At 39.0% G+C, this 22,959-nt stretch overlaps 1 protein-coding gene across 7 annotated transcripts in view; it reads right to left on the reverse strand.

Annotated features, from left to right (window-relative positions):
* Nucleotides 1-22,959, reverse strand: part of TRAPPC9 (trafficking protein particle complex subunit 9) — a 465,357-nt gene that overhangs the window by 278,222 nt on the left and 164,176 nt on the right. The gene's annotated exons all lie outside the window — the stretch shown is intronic.

The raw sequence follows: 22,959 nt of genomic DNA on the forward strand, positions 1-22,959 counted from the left end.
CAGTCTATTATGTAAGGGAAAGTCCTACCCCAGAAGAGGAATAACCCAGGCACCAGCAGGGGCTGGGTCAGGCTGGAAGGCAGCTTTGCAGAAAAGGCACTGGGGTCCTGGTGGAGAAGTTGCATGTGAGCCAGCAGCGTGTTCTTGCAGAGAAGGAGGCAAACAGAACCTCTGAAGTTGGTAAAATTGGGTGAATTTGGTAAAGTACAACCAGCAGGTGGAGAGGGGTGATCCTTCCTCTCTGCTCAGCACCAGTGACGCACGTCGAGAGCACTGGGACCAGTCGCAGGCTCTCCAAAGCAAGAGAGACCTGGGCATAGTGGGGAGAGCCCAGTCCAAGGCCATGAGGATGATTAAGGGATTGGACTGTCATGTGAGGAGAGGGTGAGAGAGCTGGAACTGCTCAGCCTGGCAAAGAGAAAGCTCAGGGGGATCTTACCATGTGCCTAAATACCTGGGCGTAGGGAGAGAAGGTGGAGCCAGGCTCTTCTCAGTGGCATCCTGTACAAGTCGAGAGGCAATGGGCACAGAACAACACACAAGAAAATCCAGCTAAATATAGCAGAAGCCTTTTTTACTGTGAGGGTGGTCAAACACCAGAACAGGCTGTTAGAGAGACTGTGCAGTCTCTGTGCAGAGCGTGATGATGTGCATGGTTCTGCAAACTTATTCATAAAATTATCTAATTCTGTCTTCAGGCTATTTAGGAAGACCGAAAGGGCAAAAAGCCTGTCTGAAGGCTATTCCAGAATGTCAGTCCTCTAATAGTTCCTGCTTCCAGGTTAGGCTTACTAATAAATAATTGGGAAGCAAAGGGGAAAAAATTTCAATTGATAATAAATAAATATTCTCAAACATCAATGTCTGAAAAACACAGACCAAAACATTGCTCTACAGAAATAAATGTTTATGTCATATGCAGAAGAAAAGCATTTCTGCTTATCAGGTGAAGTTACGCAGAGCTGGGGTGGTTTGCTTTTGTTTTTTTTTTTATATTCAAGTACTTGAAAGATTGCTTACATAAGGCATAGTTAGCTCAGAAAACATGTTCACGCACCAGAGGAGAATTGTACACAAGAACCTGTGGGATCATCTGCTCATTATCTCTGCCCGCACAAAAATTGAAAGTTTCCTTGTACAGACATTTCGTATCGTTGTTTCAACTCATTTCACAAAACTGGATTCACCGTAAGGAAATCTCCAACCTTTGGTTATCAACTTCTACAGAAAATATTGCCTGAAGGGAGGGAGGGAAAAAAGGCAAAATCTTGTTTTGCTTCAGAAATTTGTTCATTTGAGGTGGGAGGGGTTTAAGAAGAAGAGGGAGAAGGACAGTAGATGGGAATAAGTGAGACAAAGAAGGGGAGCAAGACGCGAAAGAGAACCCGTAAGGGATTTTATAATGCTGACATTTATACATGGCTATACATGCACCCAGGGGCGATACGGGGCAGACATAATGCACATTCCAGGTGAACACCTGAAGATGTACCCCAGGTCCATCTGATGGACACAGGCTGCAGAAATCAGCACTTTAACATCCAGGGACTAATAAACAGGTAACATGAAGACAAGTTTTGTTTAAGGTTGCCCATTTACTCAACGACTTTCTGTAGCAACACTAAATGGTATTTACAGAGCACATAATGCCAAGAAACTAGTGGGAACCTCTTAAGTGCTAGTATCACACCAGGAGGAGGAGGGAATGGTTCAGAGACATGGCTAAAACTAGCCACAGTACAGCAAGATAGCTCAGCTGAAACACGCATCATTAAATTTCAGATAGATGAACAATTTGCTATAACAGTAAAAGTCCTATGACCTTCTCAAATAAAAAAAGAATAGAAGTTAGTGCATCCAAGCTCAGCATCATTTATCTTCCAGGAGCATCTCGAATTGCTAAGACTCAGGACTCAGCACGGTCCTGAACTGGGGCTCAGGGATGACTTTTTGCTTGATTCAGAAAAAAAAAATCTTGGATTATTCCCTCAAACTTCTCATTACTATGCAACAGATCACCATGCAGTGCTTATAAGACACTTAAATGAATTTAAAATAATACATTGTGTGTCATATCCATTCATTCTGCATTAACAGACAGCCTTCCACCATCACAATCGTAAAGCTTCTCATTCTTACGTTCTCTTTTTGAGACCTAAACACATATCTTACTCTAGCAACACAAAAATATTGACAATGATCACTGCATTTGCCCTCAACCACAGTTTCACAGATTCTCAGTGAAATTCAAAGTCTCCAGCTATAAAGCTTGTCTTGATAATGCTTCATGACATAAGAGCAACTATCCGAGATTCTATTATTATGGAAATGATACATATTTCAGGATGACATTAAATGGCTGTAAATCTTTTTTAAAAAATAGACCATTTCTCAATTTTTACACTTCTTGTTTCCATTAACTTCATTTTCCTTCATACAACTTTCCTCAGTTTGAAACATTTCAAAGATTAGTCATAAAAGCAGATTTTTTAGTGTGCCCATCTGTTCATTGGTACTCTCAGCACTTAAATCAGATGAAGGTGTGCATGTTATGGTACCTGATGCTCCTTGTCCATCTCCTGCTACACCCATGTGTAGCAAAGAAGCCCTGGGGCTCCTTCCTCAGCAGCACTCCTGCTGGATTACCAGGCCAGAAGACCTTCATTAACACGCTCCTGACAAACCAGCAGCATCTTGAAGAGACTCCACAATAACTCGAAAGAGTCTATATTGGTTTGAAGAGGTTTGAAGAGTCTAAATAATGTCACAGTAATTAATTAGTGTCCTGCCTTTGCCATGGCTACCATGTCCCTGACCTGTCACATTATTGCTTTTATCTCAAAGGCACTATGTTATGTATTAATAAGTGTTCTCCAATGTAAATGCCTAAAATCATACAAATAAGGAGCAAATTAGCAAAACAATTGAAACAATTTTCTAAGGTTATGCCGATATTCTCAAAACAAGTTATTTTAAAATTAATTACTGCTAGCGAACGCAAGCAGAAAACACAGAACTAATGACAGGCCTCGTACCCCAAACATCAAATCACTATAATTCAGCTCATTTGGGAATTTGTTATTATTTATATTCAGTAACTTTTACTTCCAATTCTTGCACTTTCATGTTATTATCTAGGAAAAAAAAGTTAGCAACCTGTACTACAGCTCTCCATCATAATCAGCTTCTATCTGACTTATGACTATTTAATTCCTTATTGATTCTTTCTTTTTTTAATATACCCAAAGTGAAACTGATTCTTCGCCCTCTGAAGACAAAGCCGAAGACAAATACCCAAATTTTCTGAGCAGCATAATAAGACTATCATGCCTTATAGACAACAGTCCCTGTAAGAGCAAACCTTTCCTTTACCTTGACAGATGCAATTCAAAATGGGGCACGGTGTGAAATCAAAATATTGAAACTGTCAAATATAATCTCTCTTCTGGCACACCATGCAAAATTGGACCTTTATTTTATAGACAAGAAAGCTGTTTTATTGCTTTAGCAGACCAAGGTCTTGAAGATGACTCAGACTTACCCCGAGGAACACAGAGTCTAAGGAAGCAGACAAACACAAGCCGCACAGACAAAGGCTGGGTGTCAGAGGGGCATCTGCAGCCAGGAGAGACTGCTTTTACTATTGAGAACTGGAGAGGCTAGGAGCATAATTCTCCTCTTGGTTCTCTTCCTTACCAACACACACTATGAAATCAGAGTCTTGGGTTTTTATACACAAAGATTAACTCTTCTTGCCTGAATCCTCCACTCCTCCGATACCTTCTAGCTGTTCCACCAGCACTTACCTTCCTGTTTCATATCCTTCTTTTCCCACCTTCTCAACTTCTTTTCCTACTTTCTCTCATTTTCCTCTCTAGTTTATTACATTCTTTCCTTACAATGTATTTTTTGCAGCCCAAGAAATCCCCGCTCTTTATATTCTCTGTCCCCAAACACAATCTCTATGCCTAGGTCTGAAATCACTGAATGTAATCTCAACTTATTATTTCAAATTCATTTCCTTCAGTCAGTTTTTGATGCTCTCCAACCTAATCCCTGTTTCTTCCATTTCACAGTCTTAACAAGGATTACAAATACCTCATCGAGATCAAATCTGTATGGCCACATCATTATCATCTATCGTATTTGTGCTGTGTTTGACCCAGCTGACCCTTGCTCCTTTTTATTTACATTGCAATCAAGAGAACAGGGCTTAATTCCTATTAGAAAATGCCCAATTTGCAGCATCTTTGTTTTTTGTCACACTTTTGCCTTGTTTGTTTGGTCCCAGTTCCAGTTTCTACTTCTGATCTGGCCACCCAACCTAGTCAAACTCTGTCCTTGCTCTTGTCACAAACTTCCAGCATGAACCTCCCGGGCTCCTGCCTTCAGCTCTGCTTCTGGCCACACTCACCCCCCATTCCTACGCCTGCAGACCATTTCAGTTCTCTGATTCTCTAAATATCAGGCCCAGCAGCCCTGAACACCCTTCTGGATCAGGCACTTGCTTAATCTCAGCTTTCTACTGGGATGAAAAATTGGTTTTAATCTACCTTTAATCTATCACCCAGATACAATACCCCAGAGATGACACTGTCTGCTTAGGATTTCTTAAAATAGGCCATTACTCATCTGCTAGCCAAAGGCAGTTCTGTACCATCTTCGCCTACCTGGCTGGTACAAAGCAGTTGGGTGACAGCTGAGGCTCCAGTACTGCTCGTCAGAGAACTTGGGCTGAGCACATCACTGCTTTTGTGTCTTGTGCATGTTGCTACTCTTCTCTAAAACTGCTTCTGGAAGTATTGTTTCTCCTAGTTTCTATCATTTGCTTCATCAGCATGTTCTACACGTCATTCAAAACCTTTACAGGTTTGCTACCAACACTAATAGAACAAGTATGGGTTCAGAAACTTGCTAGGCGTTTCTGAATTAAAGCAAGCAAAAACAAAAAAAGTGCACTGAAATATGCATAATGGTGCTTTAAAAAATCTGAAAACAGCAACGGAATACTGTCATAACATATATTATTTACTTCAAATGATTTTAAAACCCTGTAATGATTATTTTTGTGTTAAATCATTCCATCTGTGTAAATATATTAGACACTAAGCTTAAATGTGAATAGGTTTGCTTCGTATGACCTGAACCAGGTGTGAAAAATGATGACTTTGCAAGTGATTAGCTCTCAGCACGTTTTGCAGTACAGATTCGGAAAAAAATATCTGATTCACTGTTAGTCTTTAATGCTGTGAATTTTCAACCACGTAATTGCAACTATGTGCTTTTTCACTGCATTAATGTTGTTGATAGTACATAAAAAGAGAAACTATGACATGCCACAGGCAGCCCACATGGGGTCTGCAAGGCATTGCTGATCCCTTGTTAGGTTTGCCATTTACTGATAAGTTTTGGGAGCCTAAATCAAAGCTAAACATGCTTCCATCTAACTGTTCAGTTAGCTCATCAGAATAACATCTGGTAATAGAAAGCTTCAACTTTTTCTCAGATTCGGTGCATGCCCTGTGCTGCTATAAATGCTACTGAGGCATTTTCCTACTGGCTTTAGTTAGACACAGGACATTGGCTAGACCAGCATTTAATTGGACCTGACCTGGTCGTTTCTGTGAGACATGCAGAAGAGGTGCCAAGGCTGAATCTTTCACCAAAAGACAGCACGGAGATCCAGACTGCAGAACCTCTTCCTCTTCTGAACATGAAGGGAGATGTCAGCACACATTAAATTCCTAAAGCTGCCCAAGCACACTGCTGCTACTGGGGGGATCTTACACAGCTAAGAGCTGACAAAAATTACATTCTATCTTCTACCCTTTTACTTTTCATTATATATGCCATTATTTTAACTTAAGTACAACCGAGAATACCTGTTTGGGCTCAATTTTCTAATGTTAAGAAGAGAATCCCATGTCCCTGGAATAATTCCTACAGCTTCTACCATTTTGCTTATGAACCTTTTCACAGTTCTCCACACCCAAGTAAGGATAAAGTGCAAGAGAAGTTTTATTTCTATTATGTCTTAACGTCTGAAATTCATTTAATTAATTCATCATCTGTCATGCAGTTTCTACCTCTTTATCTGAATGGTCTTAAAATAACCAAGAGGTTCCAAATCAAGCAAAAACTTACTATTTTTAAACTTACGAAGAAAATTAAATATTAAGATTTTAAAATATTAAAACCTGCTTCTTGTTCCCCCAAGTCAAATGTATTTTAGTACAGGCTGCATAAGCAAAACCTGTGTTATATTGTAGAGACTGGACAAAGCATCAAGGGCTCACCTCTATTGTAACCTGAAACAAATTGAATGGGTTTAAGCATATTTAATGAGTTTAAGTCAGCAGGTTTAATCACATGCTAGTAACACTGCTGTAATTACTCAGGTATTTGTAACAAACAGCTGTAAAACCTTTACATACATACTCTTGTGATGAACTTATGATGTACAGAATTCAATCTTCCAAGAAAATCAAATGTGTGACCGACTCAGAGACCCTCACGCAATGCCACGCATGACTGAAACGTGCTGACGTTGTCGGGAAGTCACATCTGGAAAACATTAATTATCAGGATCCTTATCTTGACAGATGTGGAAGAAAAACAGGGTTGCCTCCTGTTGGAAAAGCAGCCAGCCAACCACTTTATATACTGATATACATATTTCAACTACGTACACCTGCGAAACAACCTCTTGCAGTTGCCTATGATCAAGAACACGGATGGACTGATTTTCAGACTGTATGTAGGGTTGCAATGAAGCAAATTAGTTGCACAGATGCCTCTGCTTCAGAAATGGGTATGCAGAATTGATCACTCCGGTACTGTGTAATGTTTAAGTATTATTTTACCACCACTAAAGGGAAATATACCTCCAATGCTCGCATTTCCTCTAGTATCCTGACCTTAAGGCTTAGCTGTAATTTGGAAGCAACACAAATATCTTCTAGCAAACAAGGCGTTTTTGAAAACCTGTTAACTTCTTTTAGATCCATGTATTCTACTCTTGATCAGCATCTATTCAGTCTTCATGCATGAACAGATGGACATAAGCTATTTGTAATTTTTCTTCAACAAAACAAAGCAAAATATTTTTCCTGAGAAGAGGGTACAAAACCATTTAAATCCAAAGCAAATTTTGTTTTAACAGTACTGAGGCAGGGAAAATATCTCCTAGAATTTAAAGAGTTTAAACCCTAATAACTTTTGATCTCACAGATCATACATCAATCGCAAATGCAGCCACTATCTGAAAATTACAAATGTATGCACGTTTAATAAATCTCTCAGTTACGAACCTCTAATTAGTTTCTGATTACCGTATAGCATTAAAAAAAAATCGGAACTGAACAACTAACTTCTGATTTTTTCTCCTATTTCTCTTGTGAAGGCAGGCTGAGGGAGTTGGGGTTGTTCAGCCTGGAGAAGAGAAGGCCCTGGGGAGACCTTACAGCAGCCTGCCAGTGCATAAAGGGGGCTACAGGAAAGCTGGGGAGGGACTCTTTGTCAGGGAGGATAGGACAAGGGGGAATGGATTTAAACTAAAGGAGGATAGATTTAGATTAAATATTAGGAGGAAATTTGTGGAGAGGCTCTGGCACAGGCTGCCCAGAGAAGCTGTGGATGCCCCATCCCTGGAGGTGCTCAAGGCCAGGCTGGATGGGGCTTTGGGCAACCTGGGCTGGTGGGAGGTGTCCCTGCCCATGGCAGGGGGGTTGGAATTAGGTGATCTTTAAGGTCCCTTCCAACCCAACCCATTCAATGATTCTACGATTCTCCAGCATACCTCCAAGTGATACACATATTATCTACAAATCAGTGAGGTACAAATCTCTGACAGGTCAGATCTGAACAGAATGGATTAAGGAGAATTGCACGAGATGCCAATACAAATTTTTAGAAAAAATGACCGCAATGAAAATTTCCCGTTAGATGATGAAAAACAGTAAGGTGTCTTTGCTAGCGTGAAGAAAACCTGTGACTAAGATGAATGCCATGATAAAAGCAAAGGAAATCCTGATTTTCTGGATCTGGGCAGGAAGACTGGCTAGATTTCATATCCTATCAGCACAGCCAGCAAAGCCATCTTTAAAAAGTGATGAAGAACAGCTTAAAGAAACTGAATATAATATTGGAAATATTTTTCAACTTTCTGAAGGAAAAAAAAAAATCACGTGTGTTGCTTCACAGCACATAAAGTTACTTATCTTTTACAGAATTTAGGTAATTCTTAGTAAAATAATTGGATCTAATTTTAATTTAAGTCTTGAGTCTTGATTCTGTTGGTTTGTAAAGTGTTTTGGAGGTGGCCAGATCCATGATTTTCTTCCCACCACTTAGGTGCTTTGGAGAGGCCGTAACACACAATATGTCACAGGAGCTCTCTCCCCAGTGGCATGACAAAACTGTAGAGAAAATGAACCCAAATTCCATGTTAGCTGGTCAAGGGACATGATCCTTCCCCTTTACTCAACACTGCTGAGAAGGATCTGCAGCACTGGGTCTGCTGCTGGGCTCCCCAGTACAAGAAAGATACGGACTTACTGGAGTAAGTCCAGCATGGAGCTACTAAGATGATCATGGGGCTGAAGCATCATTCACATGAAGAAAGGGCTGAGGAAGCTGGGACTGTTCTGCCTGGAGAAGAGAAGGTTCAGGTAGAATCTCACGAACATGTATAAATACATGATAAAACGAAATGAAGATGAGGAAGGCAGACTCCTCCGACTAGTGCCCAGCAACAGGATGAGGCACTGGACACATTAAAAAATGTGAAATTCCATCTGAACATGAGAAAACATTTATTTATTTATTTTCTCCCAGTTTGAGGATAGCCAAGCACTGGAACAGGTTAACCAGGGAGGTCGTTCAATCTCCATCCTCAAAGATATTCAAAAGCCAACTAGACACGATCCTGGGCACCTGTTTCGGGTGGCCCTCCTTGAGCAGTAGGGTTGGACTATCTGATCTCAAGAGATCCCTTCCAACCTAAAGGACCCTGTGATTCCATGAAAACATATTTCATGAAAATTTCTGATGGAGCAATAACATCCAACCCAAAATGGTCTGAAATGAATTTCCTGATTATTTGAGCCATTTCTATTGTCATTAATAATACAAAGGAAAAAAAAATTGAAAGGCTCAAGCTGTCATGAGATTGTGATTTATATTTTAATGCATGAAGATAAAATTTAATGTCACTTCAAACAAATTATTTTTGGTGGCAGATTTTATTGGACCATTACCCTCCATGAGCTGTCACAAACCTCTTATGGTGAATCACTCATAAATTGGATTCAGATGGCAAGAAGGCAGAGAAATGTGTTAACTGCATGAGTAATCCACTCAGCTTCTAAGTCCACTTAGTTATCTGGAACTTAGATTTAATACACTCTGCAAGGCAGATTTTGAAAAAATTAAATTCTTTAAAATGTAAATTCTTTTAAAAATCAGGTAAATGACTAACCTCCACTGAAACTCGCTGTTACCTTAGATTTTTCTTCACCACCTGCAGCACCTCAGCTTGTCAAAAATTTGGTCCATGTTCTTGTAAAAAGTAGTCTCATGAGGTTTCCACTCTAGCCCAGTCTTCTGTTGTGGTATCACAACTCTTGCTAAAAATCTCTCCCCCTACATCCAAACTCCAACACTGTTTTGTATGTACACCAGTTAAGATACTCCAGCCCCTACTTGGTCAAGAAAAGAGCAGTACTTTCAAAACTGTGCCACGTTTCTGGAACCAGTCCAGAGTCTAGATTACTACTATGGATAACTTTTTGTTTCTCTCATTTCCTTCTTTTCTGTGGTATTTCACGAGTCACTGACTGTGATCTTAGGATGAAACAGTCTTTCCTGAAGAAAAGAGAAGCTGTGGATGCCCCATCCCTGGAGGTGTTCAAGGTTAGGCTGGATGGGGCTTTGGGCAACCTGGGCTGGTGGAAGGTGTCCCTGCCCATGGCAGGGGGTTGGGACTAGATGGTCTTTAAGTCCCTTCCAACCCAAACCATTCTATTATTCTGTGATTCAAAATTCAATAAAATATTCTACCACAGGATCAGAAATATATTTTATAGTCCCCCCTGCAATAATGAAAAATCTATGCTGTATTAGATACATTCGGTATGCCAAAGTGAAAGATCTGAGAACACATGTACTGCTGCAACTTAAATTAATATTTTTCTTCTTTTTGCCTAATTCTGTATTATTCCTTAATTTTTTGTAATTCCTGCAGCAGCAAGTATAAATCTTAATTACTGATGAGAATCACTTTGTGTTGGGGAGAACATGCGCACAGGAAAAAGACAGCCCATTGTCGATGAATTTATAAACAACACAAAGATATAAAATTGCTGGGTAGAACTGAGAAGAGATGGAACAACAATTATGGTTAATGGTCAACACAACAGAGAAGTCAACATGGGAAGAAAAACTCTTCAGTAGGTGTTCAGCTAGAAATTCAATTACGCAGCAAATGAGTGTAATTTGCTACATAAAATTTAGGTTTAAATGCCTCAAAATCTTGAGACATTATAACAGCATTTGAATGCTGTTTTCTTCCCTCCGTATTTAATTTTAGATTTCCAGTAGGGCTCTGGCATTTTCAAGGCTGACCACAGGAGAGGGGAAAAAAAAAGTCTTTACCGCTGTTATGATTTACAGTCACGTAGAAAATTACAATTTACATTTCAGCCCACTAGTGCTGATGTATTTCATCTAAAAAGTTCTGAAAATCTTCAAGCTGCTCTTTATACATCCCAGCGCTTGGAATCGCTGCATACGTATATTCAGGTAGGTATTAGATGCTCAGCTGCTGCCAGGGCACTCAGCACTGAAAAGCAACGGCTACAGCAAACCCAGCAAGGCAGATTGTGTTTCTGCTCTTGGCACTTTCCTGCTGAGTGACAGCCAGAAAAACGCTTACTGTTCTGTCTCTCGGGCCCCAAATCACAACACACACCTCTTTTGTAATGTACTTTAGCATATGGATAAAAAAAAACACGTGAGACAGACTTTGTTACTTCAGTTCACTACCTGTTACATTGAATGACTGAAGTTTCCGAAAACCAGCAGATATCAGTTCTGAAGTCTGTGCAGACAGACCAAGCGATGAACAAAGGAAAATCTAGAAAATTCAACAGTGTTAGGAATTGTAGCACCAAACACCTAGGAGAATGAGGTTTGTCTTCCACCTTCTCCTTCAAGCTGAAGGAGGAAAACTAAAAAAAAAAAAAAAAAAAGAAAGTCAATGCCGATCTTCTAGAGCTTTCCATTTTGCTTTTATATGGAACAAGAAGCTTCTGGTCAAAGTTACACATCACAAAAAGCAATACTGAATGAAACATACTCCTGCATAGCACTTGATGAGGTATATAGTAGTGTAGTCCTATAGTAGGTGTAGTCCTTAGTGATATGGTTTAGTGGAGGTCTTGTTAGTGTTAGGACAGAGGTTGAACTAGATGATCTTGGAGGTCTCTTCCAACCTAGACGATTCTGTGATTCTGTGATATAATTCCCAAATGTCCTTCCATTTCCTTCAGATTTCCATGGGGACTTTACTAGCTCTTGTAGCAAATTCCCATTCCCAGACATGAATTTATAGTCCTTGTAAATTCATTCTGACAAAGCATAGAAAGAAAACTTTCTAAGAAGTTCTAAAGTTTCTAAAAGGTGGATGTATTTCTGGGCTTCAAGGCAATTAAATGCACTACTCTTAATGTTTCAGAAGTAATCAATTGTAAACAAACATTTCTAACTTCTGCGTTTCTAACTCTTTTTAAGTTTGCTGCGCCCTAAGCTCAAATTCTGGTCTACATCAGTATTGAAATGTATTAACACCAGAAAGTTCAGTGTTTAAAGGCTGGGCAGCTTTAAGCACGTTTCTCCTTCTCATATGGCTGGAAAGAAAGCGGGCAGTGAAATGACTGCTGCCTGCTCCTCTGGGTGAACTCTGCCCCAGAAATCGGTCGAGTGTAAAAGTGGGCTGAATGTGCATCCGTCTCCTTCACCTTACTGAAGGGTTTAGAATCCTCTGCCCCTCCCTCCCCTTCCTCTAATGGCACGGTGTGATCCACTCCTGTCATGTTGCCTTCTTTATGGCCACGTTTTTGTATCTTATCACAGCTGTAATCACACTTCTTGCTGATCAGCAGAATTGGACTATTCTTTCCACACTGTAAAAAGTCACGGTGCTTAACAACCCCCCAATTTTACCTACAACTTTTCTTCTCTGATGCTCTGTACCCGTTAAATGCATACTGTGGGACTGCTCATCAAGTCACTTCTTTGCTGTCTCAATACTGAGCCTGGAAAATGTAACTGAAGTCAATCACGCAATTAAATTTGAGAGTACCTAGCCATTGAAAACGTTGTAGCAGTAGTCTTCTAAAACACGTACAGGAAATTAAACAATGATATCATCAGTCTATGTATAACTTTTAATTCAACCTGCTGTACCAGCATACGCCAGGTAACTGCGTTTGTACTAATATAGGACCTGTCCCAGGTGCCAATATAGCACAAGGCTAATTCCCCTTATTGGGCTATCTTCTGTTTATTGGAGTCTTACTTTAAATTAGCTTTTCAGCTCTTCAGGATATGGCTTACTTTCTTGTATTTCTGCTGGTCGTAATAGCTGGTAATAAACAACATGACTAATATTTGGTGATAAACAATATTAGCAGCCTGCACGCACCAAAACCATGTTTCAAGAGCGGCTAGATTATTTTATACCAAACCATTTGAAGGACAAAACAGATAACATTTGATTTCCCACTGCAAGTTGTGATTTAGATTTTTCTGACCAAGCACTGAAGACCAAAACCCGGAGCTTGGCTGCCACATTAGCCCTGCCCTGCACAGCATTTCCTCACCTGCAGCCCTTCTGCCCATTCATTTCATTTAGGATGTGTAACTGAAACACACAGGGAGGCGACGAGTTAAAAATAGCAGGAAAAAAAAAAAAAAGCCAATTAGTAAGAAGTGCCACAATAACCTTTGTCAGGATAAATTTAATGTATAGGGCTCAGAGATAGTTCCTATGGCAACCAGAGGCACTTGCAAGGTACCATTAATGAGAAATGCAGTATCTGTCACACAAGGAACTAGATGCAGCAGCAGCCTGGCAGGCTGTTTAAAGATACTGTTTTCCTCCCTGCCCCCTTTTCTTCAAAGAGCAGCAGGAAAATAAACTACTACTCAAGTAGCTTTATTATGTGTAATTTTCTAATTTTGTATTCTCTTACCACTCCTCCAGTCACTGAACTGTTAAGACCTCAATGTAAGCTTTATTCAAACTGAACAGATTGCATTTACAGCCGTAACCCACATTTTGCCTACTTTTTGCAAAATAAACTTCGCTCGCAACGTGTACAAAGCAGCAAGATGTGAAACGCTTCACGCAGGTACCCCAAAGATACAGTCACAGGCCCTACAATTAAAAAATACAGTTCCATTGTCTGCAAGAGACAGGCGTTGTGAAACTAAGACATACATTCATTAAAATCTGCCTGCTTTGTTAACACTGTTCATCTGTTATTTTTACAGAATATAGTTGGAAATTATTTCAGATGTAGTTTTGGTATTTTCTCCAAATACACACAAACAAGGGTTCAGCGTGAACAGCTTTAAAACCAGAGGTTTCTCTATTTTATACACAAAGTCCACTTCCACTTCCAGTATGTATGAAAAACCATCACAAACGTGGACTGTCACTGCCACCACATACTCCTTTCTTAAAGACAAGCCTCCACTAACTTGGCACTATAACACCCGTGGAATAATACAGTTCGCATCAGGGCCTTAAAACATAGTAAATCATCCTAATAGTTTATTTTTCAGGATTGTGAGAAATAGCAAAGTGTGTGCAGCCGCAACTCCTTGATTTAGCATCACTAACTACAGGATTGGATGGAAAGGCTTGTTCTAATACGCTACCATTCTCAAAACCTGGTCCAGCTGAAAGAGGTATTTCAGCTACGCCAGGATCACACGGATGCAGCTGGTTTATACAAACTGTCATTTACTGCTCTTACCCCACTTTCAATGCAGGTATGTTCCCTGAAACCTTGTTCTCTACACCATTTGAAGCTTCTTCTTGATCCAGTCTGGTTTCGTTCACACCAACCTGAAGAATCCTATTACAAGGGTCTTCTTTCAGAGCTCAGAAAGTGCCGTGAATTATCATTATCATCATAATTATCATTATCAAACTGTACTTGATCATTTATCAATCCCAAACAGGCAGCTTTCATTTTATACATTTTGAATTAAATACTAAAATCTTTAAGTAATAAATCTCCTAAAATTAAGCACTCAAGACACAGTACAACGAACTGATCAAAGGCAGTACGGGATTCAAGTAGGTTAAATGTGGTCCTGCCAAGCTTTTGCACTGGCATTAGCAGGTGTTAGACCTCCTTGAAGCTGCCAAAGCTCTGCCAACTCACTGGGAGACGTAAAACTCGTTAACACCTTTTTGATATAAAAGATAAGGCTGACAACAAAGGTTCTCTGATGCATGTAAACCTGGAAGGAAAGTTTGGTGATCACCTGAGATGCTGGGGCCTCATTAATCAAAGGGAAAGATTCTAGCTGAGATGCATCCATGGCCAGGATTTTATAACACGTGCTTCACAGAACCTATTAAGAGAATTAACATACTGCCATGCGCTCTGTGGAGTTGACATACATTGCAATTGGAACTGAAAAAAAAAATAGTCAAAGAATAAACATTTCAGAAAAAAATACAAATGACCTGGTAAACGGTTAAGCTGAAACAATTTAGAGAGAAAAAAAAAATACCTCTTGCAAACAATGACTCAGTAGATTCTTTCCAAAACCAAATTCGTTCCTGAAGACTTACATAGAGGAAAAATGATTTTAATTGTATTTTAATTGTGGCATGCAGCCAAACTAAATCTCTGGTCAAACTCTATTCTGTTATACCAGGTGGATCTAGTTTCAAGACATACCTGAATTTATCCAAACTGCAATTTTTAGTTTTGTCATGTAACCTGTAATACTTTCAACCGATTCAAAAAAATGTTAAAGGTTGCTGTTCCTGTTTGTACACTGCTTTTCCCCTCTCACTTGAAGGACAGACTTGTGAATAGCTGACTGGCAACAGCACATTTCATGGCAAAGGTGACTCTGAAAGAAGAGAATAGACAACTGGGGACCAGAAATACCTTAGAATATTTGAAAAATCTGAAAGCATATCTGCCATCAGTGAGAAAAATCTCTATTCCATCCCCAAATAATCTCATATAAATACGCTCCAACCCACTCCCCGCTCCTCTCCTTAAAGCTGCACTTCAGCAGTGCAAATCTGGAATCAACTGCATGTGTCAGAATGCTCCGGAAAGCTTCAGAGCAGAAGTCAGGAAGAGATCTGGTGACACAGCAAAACCTTCACCAAGACATAATTTAGTTTGTGAGAGTAAGAATCATTAAACCAGTTTCCACTTAACCACCTTACCAACAGTTACAGCTGACAGAAAAACCTCAATCCCACAATTGTAAAAATTAAAAATAAAAAAACTACCAATTGTTTCACGGTATTGAGTTTGAATTAACTTTTATAATTCATTCTTCCATTTCTGATGTGTGCCAGCTTGCTTTATTTTTTATTTTGTTCTCAAGTCTAATAGCATCTACACTTCTCTATGCTCTTCCTACCACGCAGTCTGGCGAAGAACTTGTTAACATTAACTTCAGTGAGCTTTCTCAGATGTGCTCCTCTGCTGCATGGATGATGGACGTCCCAGTCCAAGGAACGACCAGGTTAATCCACCCGAATATACTCAGCAACCTGAGATAAGCATGGGACTATGTGTAATTTCCACCCATTTCAATCCACTAGTTGTAAATAGCATTAAACAAGAACTATTAAGATGCCAATAGCGGAGGTATCAGTAGAACAGAAAGAAAGAGGTATTAAATGTTAGAATAAAGAAAAGACTACAAAAAGAGGTATTGATAAAGAAAAGCATGAATATTTAGTTTAAACTCTTTGACTGGACATTCCTATTTTATAAACCCAACATTTAGGTATATTAAAGGTTTTTATTTATAAATAAACACGTTAGAGGATTAGTGTACTCATACCAGGAAAACAGAATTTCAAAAAGACAATCATCACCATACAGTCTCAGAATATGGTACAATATTGCAGAATGTGTAGAAAACAAGGTCAAATTACAGATACAATGAATGCTTTCAGCCATGTTTCTTTTCAAATTAAGAACAACTGGCCTAGAGTGAAATTCAATTTTCAGAAAGAAGTACAATTTTTAGAAAGTTTAATCTTCCCAAAGTACGAAATGAAGCTGCTGAAGAATTGCTTTTATACTTGAATGAGACAATGTGATAATGCTTCTTAACACTGGAAGGATTATAAACTTTAAAGAAAGGAACCAAAAAAATACAGTACAGTTCATGAGTTGTCAACCCCCAAGAAAAAATTCTATTCCAAATGGTGATGAAATATTTATGTGCGACACAAAGGCATTCTGGATTTAAAAAATATAATTTCAGTGGGAAATAATTTCCCAGAGAAGTGACAATACCCTAGCACGTGCTGATACAATGTCTGTTTAAAAGGATGGTTGGTTTGTATTCAACTCCTACTGAATGCTGAGCAGAGGTTTTCATAGATGTATGTATTAAAATCCACATCCAGTTCCTAAGAGGTGAAAGACAGCTCATCTGGGCTATTTGAAGCTATTCACTATTTAAAGTTTGGATTCTTTTTCCACCCTGCTCATCACTTTGGATTTATTAACTCTGAGTTTCATCTGCTATTTTATCACCTCATCCTTCTGTAATTCCTTGCAGCTGGCCTCCCACTCTACAGCCCACGATTTACTCGCAGGGCACTTCCCAGCCCCATGCTCGCTCCTTTTCCCACTCAGTTTCCACGAAGGCTGAGCAGCACAGGGCCCAGCATGGATCGCAGAAGGACTCCAACGATGACTTTACTTCTACAATTAACAAAACGATTATTCACTCCTCTGTCACCTTTCTCTTAACCAATTAATAACTCTCATTTCTTATCTCACAGCAGCTCAGATTCTCTATCAGCCTTTGGTGAGGAACGTTGTCATATGCCAACAGTTACATTAATTAGATCTTTCTTACCCACAAGCTTGTTAATGCCTTAACAGAACTTAAATGGATTTATGAGCTACAACTTCCATGCTTAAAAACATGTTTACTCTTTTCCAATTCAGCACACTTATCCAGTGCAGATGTACACAGAAAAAATGGAAAGAAACCTGTAATTAACCTTCTTTACAAGTTCCCCGAGGGTACGTACTCACGACTCAACACGTCAAATCTGGAGTGTTTCCAAAATGTTGCCATCTTTCATAGCCCGAAAGCACTATGTAAGACAAGGAGTAATTTTAAAAGTGCAGATATGGAGGCTTTAAACACACCTACAGCACTAGACAGAAATGACAGCACCACGGGATTCTGATTTAGAGTTACTCTACCTTCAGTAACGCTCCTTCTGAGGGACAGAAAATTAAACTACTCCAGTGATTTAATTTGAGAACCGACTATTACTCTTTAAAAATCCAAAGCTAGAGCAGAATTTTTCATTTTTACTGCCCTTTCCAACTGTAAGGAAACAAATTAGAAGCAGTATGCATTTTCCAAAACTGAGCAAATGTGCTTTGAAGGCCACGTTGTTGACTGAGAGCGTACCAAGCCACCAAGAGGGACATCTCCCTTGGGAAGACCCAGCCACTGAAAGGGTGAGCTGGAGTGGAGAGACTAAGTGAACAAAAATAAGGGAAGATATTGGACTTCACACGCCGCTGCCTGCCAAGACTTCACGTAGCTTCTCCAGTGACTGCCAGGGACGGCAATCTTACAGACAGATTAATACTGAAGCTGACGGTACCTGAAATGAATGCATTTGAAACTCTTAGCCAAGAAATCAGGTTTTGTTACTGCTATTTAATCAAATTCACTTGTGGAAGTATCAGCATAAGCAAATATTGTGATACAACATGACAGCTATTTTGTCTTGCATGATCTTATTTTGGCCTTCTTTCTTAAAGCACTGGGTATTTTTCAGTGGGGTGAGAAAGGATTGTTCTAACTTTCTGAAGGGTAAAAATTGCATTAAAAGGATAAAAAAAGAGAAAATAAAGACTCTGTTTCAAAGTTCTGAAAACACCTCTATGACAGGAAAATGGAAACATCGTAAAAAAGAGGCTTTATACAACAGAGCATTTACACAGCATCTTTCAGACTTCTTCAGATTATTATTTTAGCTTTTGGCTCCAGATAATGAAGGATGAAGGAAATGGATGTCAAGACTGAAGAATAAATTCAAACTACTGAGGCACTAATTCTGATTGACTTTTCTCTTTGAAGGAAAGACTCATAAAACAGCTATTTTAATTACACTTTTGATCATCTAAAATAAATTAATAGGAATTGGGTATTTTCATTTCCAACTTCAGGAAGCCTATGCCATACCATCGTGATCTTTTGCAGAAGATCAGAGAGCAGGCAGAAAGCCAAATCAGTGCAACACTGAAGTGCAACTTTAATAAATCCTTTGGCTGTTAAACCAGACTAACTGGCAGCCATTCAAGACAATCTTCTTTCATCCCATTAACGCAGTCACCATGTCACCACTGCCACAAAACACAGCAAGTGCTCCTAAATACAGGCAGTGCCATAGGCTAAATTCATCTATTTAACTATAGACATCGATGTGACCTGGAGCTAGGTGTGACCTAGAGCTGTACCTGCACCCAAATGCTCCCTCCTCTACTGGCAGCAAGAATAAAAATGTCCTGAAATGTGTTTTCCCCTAAAAATGGATATGATGGTTAATTAGGAAATGGACAAAAACTATTCAGTTCCCTTCACAGCTTGAACCTACAACCTATAAAGGTTCTACATCAAGATATCCTTCCCTCTGTATTTCCAAGTCTCCAAATAAAATAAGAAGTAATCAGACATACAAAGCAGGACCGTGTAAACGCACGCTACTTTCAATAACAGACTACTTAAAGTAATACTGGTCTGGAGGCCAAGAGCTTTAAATGTAAACTGGCACTATGCCTTCTGTTACAGATGAAAAATAAAGGAAGAAAGGGTAAGGAAAGGGATTAATCCTCTGGAAGCAATAATAATAATGACAGAATAGGCCAAATGTTGGTAAGACAAAGTCGTAGAGGACAAGAGAAAGTTATAGAGGAACCAAGTCATATGGGCGCTTGCCTGGCAGGAACAACATAACACTGTTGGCTTTGGGAAGAACAAGCAAGTTTCCAATGAGCAGGCAGATTTTCAAATCGAAGAATATTTTAGGTTGGAAGGGACCTCTGGAGGACAAGCGGTTCAAACCCTCACTCAAAGCACAGCTAACCTGGAAATCGGCCACAAGATTCACGTCTGCAGCCCAACAGCATACAAGAAATACTTATTTTTTTTTACAAACCTGCTCTGATCCAGGCTGTTTCCTTTGCCCATCATAGCTTAGGTAGTGTTGTGTTCAACTAGGTTGGAAAGAATCAAGAAATAATCTCTTCAATAACAACATTTGCAGCCTACCTTGAGTTTACTCCATAAGGTAAATCTGACAGGATTTGGGGTTGTGTGAACTACATTAGTAGAGCTGCAGATACATACCTCCCTACCCATCAGGGCTCGTCCAGATGGCGTCTCTTTTTTCTTAATGGTTGTCTATCATCATTTCTTTCACACCTAGGTTTCTAACTTGGACTTCACTGTAATAGTACATAAATACACGCATGAAAATTTGATGCGTGAAAACACAGAACTATAGGGTGAGAGACAGCAACGACCTATCTGAGTTGTGCTCACTACTGAGTAGGTTCAGGACAAAATACAAATTTTGATTAACTTTCCATCTCACAGAATTAGTGACAAACTTTGGTAGAAAAAACAATGTTTGTTAACACTACTGACCCTTCTCCTTCAAGTAGAAAATCCACTAAAAAACAAGAATAGACAACCCAGTTTTTTTCCATGGATTCATTCCTTCCCATGGATATTGCTGTTTTTCATTTAATGAGCGGACTAATTTCTAGTGAAAGGCTCATAATGGTCAGCCTTCAATTCCACTTTTTTCCATCATCCCTCAGTGCTGAAACATGGTCTTTCTAAAACCACAATACAAACCTATAGGCATCAACATGTGCGAATTAAGAGCAAGCACAATTTGATTTACAGGAAGCAGTATTTTTCTCCTGTTTAGCTTTTTGATCCATTCTTATCTACCAAAAGAAGTACTTCGAATTACGAATTTTCTTGCATTCTTCCCTTTTCTCCCCACATATCTTGCACAAAAATGAAAAATAAATGAAAAAGTACTAGCACTTCAGTCTTTTTCTTCATACACATGTACTTTGTTTGATGCCTCCACTTAGATGCTAGTTACTAAGGACCAAATTCTGTTTCCCTCTCTAAGCATCTAGCATCCACAAATTTCAATAAATGAAGGGTTTTTCCCAAGTATTGATGAAACGAAGACAGGAAAAACCCTGGCTTCTCCTACAAAAATGCTCCTTTACCAAAAAAAATAAAAAATAAAAATCTAAACCTGAATTCTGAAATCAATTGTTCTTTTTTCAAGAGAGATTTTTCTGAACCCTCGTTTCCTACAACCAGTGCCCTACTTATGATTTAAGGCATAAATAACGATAAATATCAGATTTGGATTAATTTACAGATCATCTAAAACTAGGATAAAAAACTCATACAATACCTGAGTGATATTTTGTATAGTGGCCAACCTATCTAACCATGTTTATGCTATACCATATTAAAGTTAATAAATCCTGTCAGAGACAAACTTAGCCTGCACTCACAAACCTCCTGTTCCCCTAGCTGAGTACACACAAAATATTAGAAACAGCGTAAATTTGGTCTCTTAAGGTCAAGTCAATGTTCAAAGATGTTAGAAAAACTGCCATGCAGGCTAGATACAGCTGGTTTGTCGCTCACTTAGAAAAGCAGTCAAATCGCTTACACCTACTTTTGAGAAAGTGGGAATAGCAAAAAGACCTTATGAGGAGTCATACAACACCGAAACAGTTGCCTACCCAGCATAGCATCCTCCAGTTGCTGAAGTCAATACAATGAGATTTTCAAATGAGGCTGAAGGAAGAAAACAGCCTTGGAGTAGACAAATATAAGAAAGACTACCTAAAGGTACCTCTCTCGGTAACAACTAGACAAGAGGGGGTTTATCTGTGTTCCAAATTATTGCGGTTTTGACAAAAACAGAAATGCTAAATTCAAATGTTGATCCTAAGAAAGAGATGTCGATGTTTTCTCATCGACAATTACGGGAACACAGCACTTGAAAAAGTCTTCCTGTTGGAAGGTGCAGCAATTGCAGGCAGGTCTTTAGCCATTCAGCTGAGGACACCTTAGACAAAGCCAGGTCCTTTGCCTCTACTTCTCAGCAAGGAAAACTGGTTGATGATCTGATGTCTGAGGCTTGGAAGTCTCTTCATTTCTAGCTTTATTCATAGATAGCTCAAAGCCAAGTTTTTCCTGGTGTTCTCACCTCCCCTGACATTTAAAAGAAAGCCCGTATTTGTCCCCAGATTCGCAGAACACATTAATAAAGCCTTTTAACTTTTACTGCTTTTATCAAACTGAATTCTAGGTCTACATCACTTCGACCAGTTACCTGCATCTTCTAAGTGATCTCATCTTTCTTACATAGGTGTGGCCAGAAATGTTGTAATTATCAACTATGGTTCCATATTTATATTTGCCTGTTCTGTTTTCTGATCACATTTGTTTTTTTGCAGCACCATGGAGGACTCGCAACCATCGTGTGATATCACCCACCACACCCTCACACCTTACCAGAGAAGCAGGTCCCGTTCACAGAAGGGATTTCTTCAGTGCTTTAACCATAAAGCAACCCAAATTTAAGTTTCTCTTTATTATGCCCTTTATTTCTCTGTATTTCCTTATTATTTGCCAACCTATCATTTTTGCAGATCTTTTATGTAAAATCTCCAATTTTTGTGCTTTGAAATAAATATAAACATTAAAAGTGGACCATGATATTGATCTGAGCAGTGCTAAACACATCACCGCTCCCTACCCAAGTTAATATTTGGTATTAGTAAAAATAAATAAACAAAAATTGCAAGCCTTAACCATCTTAACTATGTATTTCACAACTGTCAAGGAAACAAAAACTATTACCCTGAAAACAGTAGGTGATTTTTTATGTTTTGGCTATTACAACCTTTGGTATTTTTTAAAATCAGCTTGAAGCGTCCTCAAAAACTTCCAGCTTGCCTTGTTTTTAATGTGAAGAGCTGGGGAAACTGCTGTGAAGTTTTAGCTTCCCTTGATGACAGCAAGGCCTTAATCATAGTGGCTTTGTCCTTAAAAAACAAACTATAACAGCAACATAAGGAAGACATAATTAATCTCTCATACAGACAAACATGCCCTGTCACAATCAAAAGCACAAATTAAACATTGACTTAGCAGCTGTGAGTAATAACAAGCATGATTTACTTACACATAGACAATACATCTATTAAGGGAACTTACTGACGGGTTAGAAATGGTAAGAATTTTTAAATTCTCCTACCCTTTGGAAGAAGACTTATTTCCAAATGTTTTCTACCGAAAATGCAATATACAACACTTCCATTCAACTGAAAGGTTTCATTGAAACATTGATAACTTAGTTCACATTTATTATAAACAGTTCTAAAAAAGACAGCAAGTATTTAACACCAGTCTGATAACCCGTTTCCAGAGTAATGCCACTTCCTCAAACTCAACATTTAGCGAATTAGGTCTAATCAGATATTCACAGACTTCACAGCTCAATTAACCAACGTATTTAACTAAGCAGTAGTCAATGGCCAATGCTCATTAAGTATGCACACAAAGAATTTTTTACATAACCGTATTTTTCAT

This window comes from Cygnus olor, chromosome 2, assembly GCF_009769625.2.
Source record: "Cygnus olor isolate bCygOlo1 chromosome 2, bCygOlo1.pri.v2, whole genome shotgun sequence".
NCBI classification, from domain to species: Eukaryota; Metazoa; Chordata; class Aves; order Anseriformes; family Anatidae; genus Cygnus; species Cygnus olor.